A 14,753-nucleotide genomic window follows, 5' to 3' on the forward strand; every position below is an offset into this window, starting at 1 on the left:
TTGACACTTTTAGATTAGTCGAAATTTGCAATGTAGTTATGGAAATAAAGAATATTCAGATAGATTAAATAAAACTGCCTGTTAAAAAAAACTTCTTTGATCATATATATATATATATATATATATATATATATATATATATATATATATATATATATATATATATATATATATATATATATATATATATGGAGAAGATCTAAATCTAAATACTCTTTTGAGATAAGGGATAAGTAAATTGTTATATTTTTAACAATAAAATTAGAGTTTAGATTTAAAAAAAAAAAAAAAACTCTGGGTTAGCATTCATTATGTAAATTTAGAAAAAAAAAAATTTTTTACAGCACGTTAACATACATTAAATGCATTACAACTAGTCATACTGATATCAGATGTATGATAATTTGTTATCATACATCTGATGTATGTTAATGTCCCGTAAATTTTTTTTGAATCTACATAATTAATACTTGTAACACCCCGTTTTTCGTAGCGCGAATGTTCCGAGAGGTGTTTAAATGATGAAGTATATTATTTTATTAATAATATAATGTTGAGGTGTTGGGCGTTGAAAACGTGGAGAATGGAGCGTGTAAAGAGAGGCTATGCGCACCTTCACCAATTTGGTCATAACTTCCTCATATGAACTCGGATTGAGGCAAATCAAAAGCCCAGACGATCGTAATTCGAGCTCGGACATTTTTAAATTTAAGTTGTGAGCTGGAAGGCTCTAGGAGTGCTACTCCTGGTCTAGGAGTGCCACTTTTGGTCCTGATTGGGTGCTGTTTGGAATTTTGAAGTTTTAAATGAGGGGCAAATTGGTCCTTTTACTTGGGGACGGGTTTTTGGCAACAAAATGGCATATTGGAGCTCATTTCAACCTTATCCTCACCCACAAAATCCTCTCATCTTTCTAGAGTGAGAAAGCTCCATTTTTAGAGAGATAAAACTTAGATTGAAGAAGAAGGAGGTGAAATCTCTTCAAGGTGCTAGTGTTAAAGTTGTTCATCTCGTTCCTAGCTACATTGTGGTAGTGTTGGTAAGTTCTAACTTCTAATTTCATTGTTTGATTTGATATTCAAAGTTAGGGTTTGAACTTGATTTGTTGAAAAACCCATTTAAACTCATGAAGTGAGTTTATTGATGCTAGTAATCAGGTTTTATATTGTTGTTGGTGGATTTGGGTTGGTTGATGTTTTGGTTAAGTTTAAGACTTGCAAAATGGGTATAATCACTAGTGTTAGTGATATGGAGGTAGTGAAACCCATTTTGGGTGTATTTTTGGTTGACTAGTTTTGAAATGGGTCAAAATTAGAGTTTATGTGTCAAATTAGGTAAGACAAGTGTTTAACACTTATGATTTGGTTTAATTGCTGTATTAGGACCATTCTCACTTGTGTTGGTGATTATTGGTTAGTTTGGGCACGGTTTGTGCTTGGAAGTGCAAATGGGTCAAAATGGCACTAAGTGTCAAATTGGGGTGGTTTGTAAATCCACCCTAATTGTGTTGTTGTTATGTGATTAATGGAATAGGTACTTTCCATTGACGAGTTGCGGATTATTCAGTTGAATTCATCAAGGCGTTAAGGTAAGTAGAATAATTATGCGTGTACGTATATAATGTATTTATTTGTGTAGCGTGAGATGTGAAGTGTCGAGGTGTTAAGACACCACATTTCACCTGACGAGTGATGTGTCGATGTGCTAAGACACCACTCCAGGAATTATGAAGAGTGAAGTATCGAGGTGTTATAATGCCACTCTAAGAATTATGAAGGGTGAAGTATCGAGGTGTTATAATGCCACTCTAAGAAATATGACGGGTGAAGTGTCAAGGTGTTAAGACACCACCCGGGGTGAAGTATCGAGGTGTTAAGATGCCACCCGGGGTTAGTGATACGCGGTGTTAAGTACACTAATGGATGTTATGAACTCCAATGGTCATTCCCGAGCACCATTCCCTTGTACGATTGGTTAACCATTGTTAGGTGTTGTAGTGTAGCATATTATATTGTTCGGGTTATATGCTATTGTTTGTGCTATCTTGTGGTATTTGGGATTTAGCGTTATACTTTGCGATGGTATGCTATTTGAAATGCTAGCGTGTATGAGGTAATTATGTAAGTGATTGCAAGTAAGTAGGTTATATATGTATGTGTATAATTATTGCATTCACTAAGCTTTATGCTTACCCCTCTTGTTGTTTATCTTTTTAGTTTTAGGTGCGGAGAAGGGCAAGGGTAAGCTAGGGGAGTAGAGGATTTCCCCATTGTTGGTTGTGGTTGATAGCTTTTGGATTTCGACTTAGGTTCGCGTAGATCAATCCCAAACGCCATGCTCGTCGTTTATTTGGAAACTAAACTCCTTTGGGTCAAAATCGCTACTTTAATGTATTTAATGGGTCGATGGAGTCCCGAAGGTTGTTGTGCCCGTTTTGTTGTCTAAATACCTTTTATTATATAATCGAATGTATTTTGGTGGCTTTTGCACTTGTGGTTGGGCGTTTGGATTGGGATGATACTTATTAAAATCGAAATAGTTTTTTCCCAGGTATAGGAGCGCCGCTCTTGTAGTGGAAGCGCCGCTTGTGACGACCCGAAAATTTCTGACCAAATTTAAACTTAATCTTTATATGATTTCGACACGATAAGCAAAGTCTGTAATATTGAGTCTCTAAAAATTTGAACTATCTCATATATTCAATTGACCTTTGACTACTCCCGACGATTCACGAACAATTGTGTGTACTTAAATGTAAATATATATATATATATATATATATATATATATATATATATATATATATATATATATATATATATATATATATATATATATATATATATATATATATATATATATATATATATATATAAGTGCATATATAATATGTTGAATAAATAAAATACACTTTAACTAGTTAGAACTAAATTGTAAAATAATAATCAGAATAATTAAATATTATTAAAATAAATATATGAATATGAATATGATATAATTATGGATATATATATATATATATATATATATATATATATATATATATATGTGTGTGTGTGTGTGTGTGTGTGTGTGTGTGTGTTATTCCTATTATTATTATATGGTAATAAATATAAAATATATAAATATTAAATATTCAACATATGTTATTATATAATATACGGTTGTAATTTAAAATATATTTATTATATTATTATCATCATTACTTTTATTATTCTTAAAATTATTACAAATCTTGTTATTGATATTATAATACAAATTTTTATTTGTATTAGTTATCATTATTATAGTTATAAAAAAAATGAATTATTGTTAATATAAATATTATTTCTGTACTTGTTATTATTAATATTTTTATTATATTACTATCAAAATATTTATTAATATTTCAAAAGATAGATAACAAGAATCACTTTCTGTTTGAAATCAACATCAAGCTGTACGTATTTTGACTCCTGTCAAGTTTGTTAAATATCTAAATCTTATATGGTACAAATCTGTTTTATGCCTTTTAAACTTTTGTTTTCTTCTTCCTGGATAGCATCTCCTGTCGAGTACTTCTAATTTATATAAAAGATCGATTAATCTTGTGTCAATAAGAAATTTATTCAACCCTTTGTTACCTTTTCGATTGTAACTCAAGACATAAACTAAAAATCATTTGTTGTGATTGCTACTACTGCTGTTACCACTTCTATTTCGTTTCTGTTCTATTTTAAACCCAAAGTCATCACAATTGTCACCCATTTCCTTCCATCGAACCACTTGTTACCACCCTTCTTCCTTGTCTCATCATTACTCAACCATTGATCTCCTCCACATCTTCAAGCCTAATCATCACCATGATCACCAACGAACCACCATTTAAACCACTTAAATCACCTTCATCATAACACCACAAGCTATCAAAACACCACGATACAAACCTTGAACCACCACCATTTGGTTTCCCGTTTTCTGTTTCGGCTACACCAAAGCGACCACCATGAACTATACCCTACACCTTCTATCGCCACTCTCTTCAATTCGGAACACCACCACCACGGGCAAAGATAACCACCTTTCTCATTCTCTCTCTAAAACTCCATCACCACCACTTCTCCTAATTACATCACTTCTATTCCTGTCCTCGTCGCGAATTAGATCACATACAACCACCACAGACATTCTACCACCGAGAACATCCACCACCTTCTTCCTCTCTCTTTTCCCTCACTTCTTCCCACTAAACCACCATCGTTACTAGGGTTGTGCAACAAAGGGCGGTTATATATTTTTTTGACGACTACACTCAAACCAAAGAAACATCATTAAACCGCCAATAACCGCCACCATTCTCATTCGATCAACCTACTACTGCTTGCTTGCCTGTACTTCCTCGATCCATCTATTTGTTTTACTAGTATAAATATTTAATGTTTTCCAATTTCATCGAACAAAACACAAGTACACTTGATAAATAATTTAATAGGATTTATGAATGTTGCTGTAAACACAAACCTTTTATATATATTGATGGTATGTAAGTGGGCAATGATAGAGTTGGGACATAATTATGTTGATGTTGAGTGCTAGTTAGGTAGAAAAGTTCCAAGCACCGAGAATATTATTAATTTTTTTGGGACGTCGACTACTACTTCAGGCAATGAAAATATTCAAACCTTGGACCCATTTAAATCAGAGTTGGGTCACCATGTTAAATTCTCTAGTGGGTCAAGGGTTTACATCTACAGTTGGGCCGTGTATTGGGTTTTAGTGACTTGGGTTGAGAAATTGTTTTGTTGGGCGAGATTCTTTTTATGGTGGTTCCGAGACCCATTAATTACGTGGGATGAGTTTTCAAATAAGCAGGATAGTTAATGATGATGAGATTAGAGAATAATTAGGATATAAGATATAGATAATAATAATAACGAATAACTATTGTGGCATATCTATTTGTTCCATTTCGGTTAATAACGAAGATGAAAGGATACATGTTACATGTTATGCCATATTGATAATGAGCCATGAAGAGGACGATGATAATATGGTTAATGATGGTGCTTTAGATGATGATTGTGATGATATGTGAACTAAATCGTGATGGTAGATGATGAATAGATATAGTGATCACGATGGAGGATGATGATATTAGATGTTTATGTATGACATGATACATGATGAAGATAAGAAACCAATTATGTATCAATGGTGATGTTATGATTTTATGTGATATTAGTGAAGAAAATAAAAACTGAAAGCGAGTTAAAATAAATTAAAATCCTAGTTAGATTAGAAAAGAAGTAATGGAGGAGTGGTCTTACAGTGTTTTGGGTTAGCGGGAGGTCGCGGGTTCGAGCCCGGTCTTTGGCATTTTCTTAAAAGCTTGTTCTTCAAAGGTTGTATTCTATTTTTATTATTATTTTTATTACCACTATCATTATTAGTAGAGTTAGAGTTATCGTTATGAATATTATATAAGTATTAATATTAAAACTATCATTTCTTAAAATTATCAAAAGTATCATTATTAATTTTTTTTACTATTATTATTATTATTATTATTATTATTATTATTATTATCAATTTTAATGTAAGTAGTATTATTATTGAAACTAATTTTTTTATAAAAATTATCATTTTTGTTATTAAAACTATCATTTTTATTATTATTAGAATTATCAAAATTTTTATCACATTTAGTATTATTTTTATCATTTTTATTATTATAATTAATATTACTAACTATAACCTTAGTTCTAAATGTATTTTATATATAAAATATAACTATATTTTTATGTTCTTAAACTAAAAAGGATAGATATTATAAGTTAGATACAAACATTAGATATAAAGAAGCATATATAATAAGTATACTACTTTTACTAATAAAATACTTTTTGTTCACTTACGTCTTAATATAACTCGAGTTTATTAAAAATATTATCATATTAAAAATTATGAGTACTTAAAAATATTACTACTAAGTATTTATTCAAAATATTTAAATAAAGTATATAACATATTATCATTACGATAAATTAATAAAATATATAAAATAAATATATTTAAGAAATTGTTAATATTAAATATAATATCACAAGTATATTACTAATATCAAAATATATATTATTTAAATATTATTATGTGTGTTAATATACATACTTGATATAGTTCGTGAATCCGAAGCCAACCCTGCATTGTTCAGTTCAGTCGAACGGATATTTTTACTACAAAATATTGTAGAGTGAGTTTCATTTGCTCCCTTTTTAAATGCTTTTACAATATATATTTTTGGGACTGAGAATACATGCACTGTTTTATAACTGTTTTACGAAATAGACACAAGTACTTAAAACTACATTCTATGGTTGGATTATTAAACCGAATATGCCCCTTTTTAGTCTGGTAATCTAAGAATTAGGGAACAGACACCCTAATTGACGCAAATCCTAAAGATAGATCTATTGAGCCCAACAAGCCCCATCCAAAGTACTAGATGCTTTAGTACTTCGAATTTATCATGTCCGAAGGGAGTCCCGGAATGATAGGGGATATTCTATATACATCTTGTTAAGGTCGGTTACCAGGTGTTCAATCCATATGAATGATTTTTGTCTCTATGCATGAGACGTATATTTATGAGAAATGAAAATGAAAATCTTGTGGTCTATTAAAATGATGGAAATGATTATTTATGTTAAACTAATGAACTCACCAACCTTTTGGTTGACACTTTAAAGCATGTTTATTCTCAGGTATGAAAGAAATCTTCCGCTGTGCATTTGTTCATTTTAGAGATATTACTTGGAGTCAATCATGCCATATTTCAAAAGACGTTGCATTTGAGTCATTGAGTTCATCAAGATTATTATTAAGTCAATTATAGTTGGATATATTATGAAATGATATGTATGCCGTAAACTTTCGATGTAATGAAAGTATGTCTTTTAAAAACGAATGCAATGTTTGTAAAATGTATCATATAGAGGTCAGAACCTCGCGATGTAATCAACTATTGTGAATCGTTTATAATTGATATAAACGGGTCCTTTCAGTTGGCATCAGAGCTGGTATAACGCCGTCCATGTGTGGTGGGTTAGTCATATAGGAGGTTCTCACAGTGTTACCTGTGACGAAGCATTGGCTCTTACTCCTTGCGATTCTTTATGAGAGTTGGCAGTAGCCGAGAGGCAGGCCCTAAAATTAGTATCTGAGGTACACTCAGTGGTCATCAGGCGGTTAGCTGAGAAGGCACTGGGTGGGACGTGTGGTGTCCCCAACTGAAGCTTTCAGTTGGTATCAGAGCGGCGGTCTTAGCGAACCAGGTCTTGCATTAGTGTGTCTAACTGATAGTTGTTTAGATGCATTAGTGGGTCTGGACTTCGACCGTGTCTGCATGTCAAAAGTTTTACTTATCATTTCGTGTTGAAAATTATTTGCTTATAATCCTTAAAGTCTAGACACGTCTTACTGCCTCTATTGCATAGATAGTGTATAGATAAATTCATATCTTAGCGTATATGTTATTGTTACCTCTGCATGACAGCTTCCATAGATTCCTCCGTAACTTATGGGATTTTAGTATTATATATACATATTTAAATTATGTATTGCAGGGTACTAATCTACATCCTATAATCTAATTCTTATCGAAAATACTTCATTTAATCGTACAAGATGAATCCCTCAACTAGTTCGAGTCCCTCAGATTTCGATAGCTATTCCGATAGTTATTCCGACAGCTATTCTGATATGGATTTCCACTCGAGCTCCGAAACCAGTGTAACTGGAATGAATCAACCAATTAGCCATCATTTATTCTGGATGAATTGGAGATGGGTTCGTAGTCGACTTAATCAAGGGAGACACGAAGAAGGCAATCTTTTACACCAACCAAATTGCCCTCTTGACGAATAACCCGAAGCACTTACCGGTGAATCAATCCAAAACACCATTTTCACCCTCATTTCCAGAGTAGCTCGACATGATTATATTCTATTCACAATTCTAAACCTTATTCATCCGCTCGTTCCGACCGACAAATCATTTCGGAATAATAGAAGAAGTCAACGAACTTCGCGCTCGAGTAATCAATTTGGAAAATATGGTGCAAAACGTACCAGCTTCAGCAACATCACTAGCACCAACAGTACCACCACCAACAGCAACATCCGCATCCCATACCTCAACATCACAATCTGACCCACGAACATCAATGTCATACGCACTATAGATACCAAGGAGTACCAACAACAATGAACGATGAAGTATTGATCCATAACTTCATTGAAGAAATATTCTGCGAAGAATATGTGGTTCCTAATAACTAACGATGAAGTATTGATCCATAACTTCATTGAAGAAATATTCTGCGAAGAATATGTGGTTCCTAATAGTTTTAGAGATTACTTATTCTAGCTCAAACCGAAAATTATATGAGTTTAATATCATATTAACTCATTAAATCCATGATTAAATCTGAAGAAAATATATATGTATATATGTTTTCATAAAGATTGTAATTAAAAGTTCTTCTGTACAAACTGTTAATGGTGAAAATATTTTAACGGGTAGGTAATACCCGAGGAATATTTAGATTTCACATTAATAAGTTACAATGTACATTCTTCGAATCCGATTCAACAATCATTTACTATTCTACTTACAACCACAGATATACGTATCCGTTCACCAAAGAATAACCATTTTCATTCAAATTTAATTTCATATTTGGATTTTGACCGATCAAAATCCAAGTCAAGATTTAACAGAAGACATCACTTTTAGATTCCTACATCTTTCAAAGCCATACATTGAAATCAAAACTGTGCCAGATCCAATGGCGTGTTATTACCGAAAATTACTTACAATACCTTTCCAAAATTAGCCAATTTTGTCACAGCTCCAACAAATCAACTTTGACTTTAATTCGGATTAGTCTTATTATAACTTTGATATATAAGTTTGCCACTTGATTTCATCCTAAACCATCATTTGTATCTTAACGATTACCATCAGCGTTTAATCATCTAAAAACGCAATTCTCTTGAAACCACCTCGGATTGATAACCGATGATTCAGATATGGTAGCATTAAATGCAGAGGAAACAACAAAAATTATAGATGGTCTAAATGGCCAAGAGTTTGATGATAAAGAATGGAGTGCTAGGAATGCTCGATAGAAAATTTGGTACTAAAAAACGGATTGAGCTAACTATGAAGGAGACCAAGGACAAATACAAGAACCATACCCTATATTCAAAGAATCTAGGTAATTCAGGATCCGTTGAAATCTTTAGAGAATATCTTGCTCCGAAGTCATGTTAAAATCTTGCGGAAAATTTTTCTTCATCAACCTTCGAACTTAGAAATTCCAAAATATCATCATAAATATCTTCGATATTTTTGAGGATATTTTCATAAATATTCTTGTCCGAAATTATCTACCTCTTCGTGTTTTCTGTATTCCATTATATTGGAAACTTCTGTAAAATCTAAGTATAAATTATGAATGAATTGTGGAGAAGTGTTGGGAATTGAAGCATGGGTTAGTATAATATAATGACGCCCGACCAACGTGATTATATTACAGTAAGTCATGCTGAGTTTCTAATGGAACGTGATGATGATTCTTAGTAGATAACACACTCATCATGTGCCATGTTACACGACTCGTTCAATCTGTTCAATCTCCGAACATATCAAGAAAATATATTCTTGATAGTTCTATCCTCAGTGAATCTGGTAATTTGACAAATCAAATTGTGAGAATATGTTCCTTCGTACTTAGAACGTTATTATCATTCTAAACTCTATATCTATGAATTCTGGACCATTATTCATTTGACTTAAAGTCAGGAAGAGAAAACGAGAATATAGAGCCCCAAAGTATAAGGGAAAATATAAAGCCCAACAACAACACCGAAATCACAAACCGTGCATATCAATGTGTATAGCAACATAAATACACGGAAGAATGAAAAACATTATAACCCCAAGGTAATAAATAGAAGTTAACAGAATCCTCTGGTGGAAGTTGGAAAAGGAGAATGATTGATGCGACAGTCAGGATAAGGACAAGGATCAGAACTGGGTTAAGCATTGTTATAATATTTAGAAGTATGGAGTAAGGAAGAAAGTATAGGAATGATGAGAATAATAAATGGTAGTGGTTAATTTATAGTGAATATATCGGATAGAGCAATCGAGGCAGATCATCGCATTTAATTAAAGAGATCCTAATTTCCTTATTCATCGAAGAATCAAATCTTATAGATTTAGTAGATTTTCTTTTAAATCCCTTGAATTTTGGAATTCAATCGAGACAATGTCAAAATTTAAGACGAACCTTATTTTCCTAAATTCAAACGTGACTCCGTCAAAAGTTAAGACGAATCTCTATTTTCTCATTTCACTATTTTGTGACAGCTTCACTCGTACGCTTTACATAATCGAATCGCTTTATCTATATTAAGCAATGATGATAAAACTCTATTTATCAACTCATATTCGTCATGAAAACATTTTTATGGTTAGCCATGACGACCTCACTCAAATTTCAGGACGAAATTTCTTTAACGGGTAGGTACTGTGACGACCCGGAAATTTCCGACCAAATTTAAACTTAATCTTTATATGATTTCGAAACGATAAGCAAAGTCTGTAATATTGAGTCTCCAAAAATTTGAACTATCTCATATATTCAATTGACCTTTGACTACTCCCGACAATTCACGAACAATTGTGTGTACTTAAATGTGAAAATATATATATATATATATATATATATATATATATATATATATATATATATATATATATATATATATATATATATATATATATATATATATATATATATATATATATAAATATAAATATAAGTGCATATATAATATGTTGAATAAATAAAATACACTTTAACTAGTTAGAACTAAATTGTAAAATAATAATCAGAATAATTAAATATTATTAAAATGAATATATGAATATGAATATGATATTATTATGGATCTATATATATATATATATATATATATATATATATATATATATATATATATATATATATATATATATATATATATATATATATATATATATATGATTCCTATTATTATTATATGGTAATAAATATAAAATGTATAAATATTAAATATTCAACATATGTTATCATATAATATACGGTTGTAATTTAAAATATATTTATTATAATATTATCATCATTACTTTTATTATTCTTAAAATTATTACAAATCTTGTTATTGATATTATAATACAAATTTTTATTTGTATTAGTTATCATTATTATAGTTATAAAAAAAATGAATTATTGCTAATATAAATATTATTTCTGTACTTGTTATTATTAATATTTTTATTATATTACTATCAAAATATTTATTAATATTTCAAAAGATAGATAACAAGAATCACTTTCTGTTTGAAATCAACATCAAGCTGTACGTATTTTGTCTCCTGTCAAATTTGTTAGATATCTAAATCTTATATGGTACAAATCCGTTTTCGATCACTATCTGCCTTTTAAACTTTTGTTTTCTTCTTCCTGGATAGCATCTCCTGTCGAGTACTTCTAATTTATATAAAAGATCGATTAAGCTTGTGTCAATAAGAAATTTATTCAACCCTTTGTTACCTTTTCGATTGTAACTCAAGACATAAACTAAAAATCATTTGTTGTGATTGCTACTACTGCTGTTACCACTTCTATTTCGTTTCTGTTCTATTTTAAACCCAAAGTCATCACAATTGTCACCCATTTCCTTCCATCGAACCACTTGTTACCACCCTTCTTCCTTGTCTCATCATTACTCAACCATTGATCTCCTCACATCTTCAAGCCTAATCACCACCATGATCACCAACAAACCACCATTTAAACCACTTAAATCACCTTCATCATAACACCACAAGCTATCAAAACACCACGATACAAACCTTGAACCACCACCATTTGGTTTCCCGTTTTCTGTTTTGACTACACCAAAGCGACCACCATGAACTATACCCTACACCTTCTATCACCACTCTCTTCAATCCGGAACACCACCACCACGAGCAAAGATAACCACCTTTCTCCTTCTCTCTCTAAAACTCCATCACCACCACTTCTCCTAATTACATCATTTCTATTCCTGTCCTCGTCGTGAATTAGATCACATACAACCACCACAGACATTCTACCACCGAGAACATCTACCACCTTCTTCCTCTCTCTTTTCCCTCTCTTCTTCCCACTAAACCACCATCGTTACTAGGGTTGTGCAACAAAGGGCGGTTATATATTTTTTGACGACTACACTTAAACCAAAGAAACATCATTAAACAGCCAATAACTGCCACCTTTCTCATTTGATCAACCTACTACTGCTTGCTCGCCTGTACTTCCTCAATCTGTCTAATTATTTTACTACTATAAATATTTTATGTTTTCCAATTTCATAGAACAAAACACAAGTACACTTGATAAACAACTTAATAGGATTTATGAATGTTGCTGTAAATACAAACCTTTTATATATATTGATGGTATGTAAGTGGGAAATGATAGAGTTGGGACATAATTATGATGATGTTGAGTGCTAGTTAGGTAGAAAAGTTCCAAGCACCGAAAATTTTTATTATTTGGGACGTCGACTACTACTTTAGGCAATGAAAATATTCAAACCTTGAACCCATTTAAATCAGAGTTGGGTCACCATGTTAAATTCTCCAGTAGGTCAAGGGTTTACATCTATAGTTGGACCGTGTATTGGGTTTTAGTAACTTGGGTTGAGAAATTGTTTTGTTAGGCGAGATTCTTTTTATGGTGGTTCCGAGACCCATTAATTACGTGGGATGAGTTTTTCAAATAAGCATGATACTTAATGATGATGAGATTAGAGAATAATTAGGATATAAGATATAGATAATAATAATAACGAATAACTGTTGTGGCATATCTATTTGTTCCATTTCGGTTAATAACGAAGATGAAAGGATACATGTTACATGTTATGCCATATTGATAATGAGCCATGAAGAGGACGATGATAATATGGTTAATGATGGTGCTTTAGATGATGATTGTGATGATATGTGAACTAAATCGTGATGCTAGATGATGAATAGATATAGTGATCATGATGGATGATGATGATATTAGATGTTTATGTATGACATGATACATGATGAAGATAAGAAACCAATTATGTATCAATGGCGATGTTATGATTTTATGTGATATTAGTGAAGAAAATAAAAACTAAAAGCGAGTTAAAATAAATTAAAATCCTAGTTAGATTAGAAAAGAAGTAATGGAGGAGTGGTCTTACAGTGTTTTGGGTTAGCGGGAGGTCGCGGGTTCGAACCCGGTCTTTGGCATTTTCTTAAAAGCTTGTTCTTCAAAGGTTGTATTCTATTTTTATTATTATTTTTATTACCACTATCATTATTAGTAGAGTTAGAGTTATCGTTATGAATATTATATAAGTATTAATATTAAAACTATCATTTCTTAAAATTATCAAAAGTCTCATTATTAATTTTTTTTACTATTATTATTATTATTATTATTATTATTATCAATTTTAATGTAAGTAGTATTATTATTGAAACTAATTTTTTATAAAAATTATCATTTTTATTATTAAAACTATCATTTTTATTATTATTAGAATTATCAAAAATTTTATCACATTTAGTATTATTTTTATCATTTTTATTATTATAATTAATATTACTAACTATAACCTTAATTTTAAATGTATTTTGTATATAAAATATAACTATATTTTTATGATCTTAAACTAAAAAGGATAGATATTATAAGTTAGATACAAACATTAGATATAAAGAAGCATATATAATAAGTATACTACTTTTACTAATTAAATACTTTTTGTTCACTTACGTCTTAATATAACTCGAGTTTATTAAAAATATTATCATATTAAAAATTATGAGTACTTAAAAATATTACTACTAAGTATTTATTCAAAATATTTAAATAAAGTATATAACATATTATCATTACGATAAATTAATAAAATATATAAAATAAATATATTTAAGAAATTATTAATATTAAATATAATATCACAAGTATATTACTAATATCAAAATATATATTATTTGAATATTATTATGTGTGTTAATATACATACTTGATATAGGTTCGTGAATCCGAAGCCAACCCTGCATTGTTCAGTTCAGTCGAACGAATATTTTTACTACAAAATATTGTAGAGTGAGTTTCATTTGCTCCCCTTTTAAATGCTTTTGCAATATATATTTTTGGGACTGAGAATATATGCACTGTTTTAAAATTGTTTTACGAAATAGACACAAGTACTTAAAACTACATTCTATGGTTGGATTATTAAACCGAATATGCCCCTTTTTAGTCTGGTAATCTAAGAATTAGGGAACAGACACCCTAATTGACGCGAATCCTAAAGATAGATCTATTGGGCCCAACAAGCCCCATCCAAAGTACCGGATGCTTTAGTACTTCTAATTTATCATGTCCGAAGGGAGTCCCGAAATGATAGGGGATATTCTATATGCATCTTGTTAAGGTCGGTTACCAGGTGTTCAATCCATATGAATGATTTTTGTCTCTATGCATGGGACGTATATTTATGAGAAATGAAAATGAAAATCTTGTGGTCTATTAAAACGATGGAAATGATTATTTATGTTAAACTAATGAACTCACCAACCTTTTGGTTGACACTTTAAAGTATGTTTAATCTCAGGTATGAAAG

Source organism: Rutidosis leptorrhynchoides, chromosome 1, assembly GCF_046630445.1.
Source record: "Rutidosis leptorrhynchoides isolate AG116_Rl617_1_P2 chromosome 1, CSIRO_AGI_Rlap_v1, whole genome shotgun sequence".
In the NCBI taxonomy this organism is placed as follows: domain Eukaryota; kingdom Viridiplantae; phylum Streptophyta; class Magnoliopsida; order Asterales; family Asteraceae; genus Rutidosis; species Rutidosis leptorrhynchoides.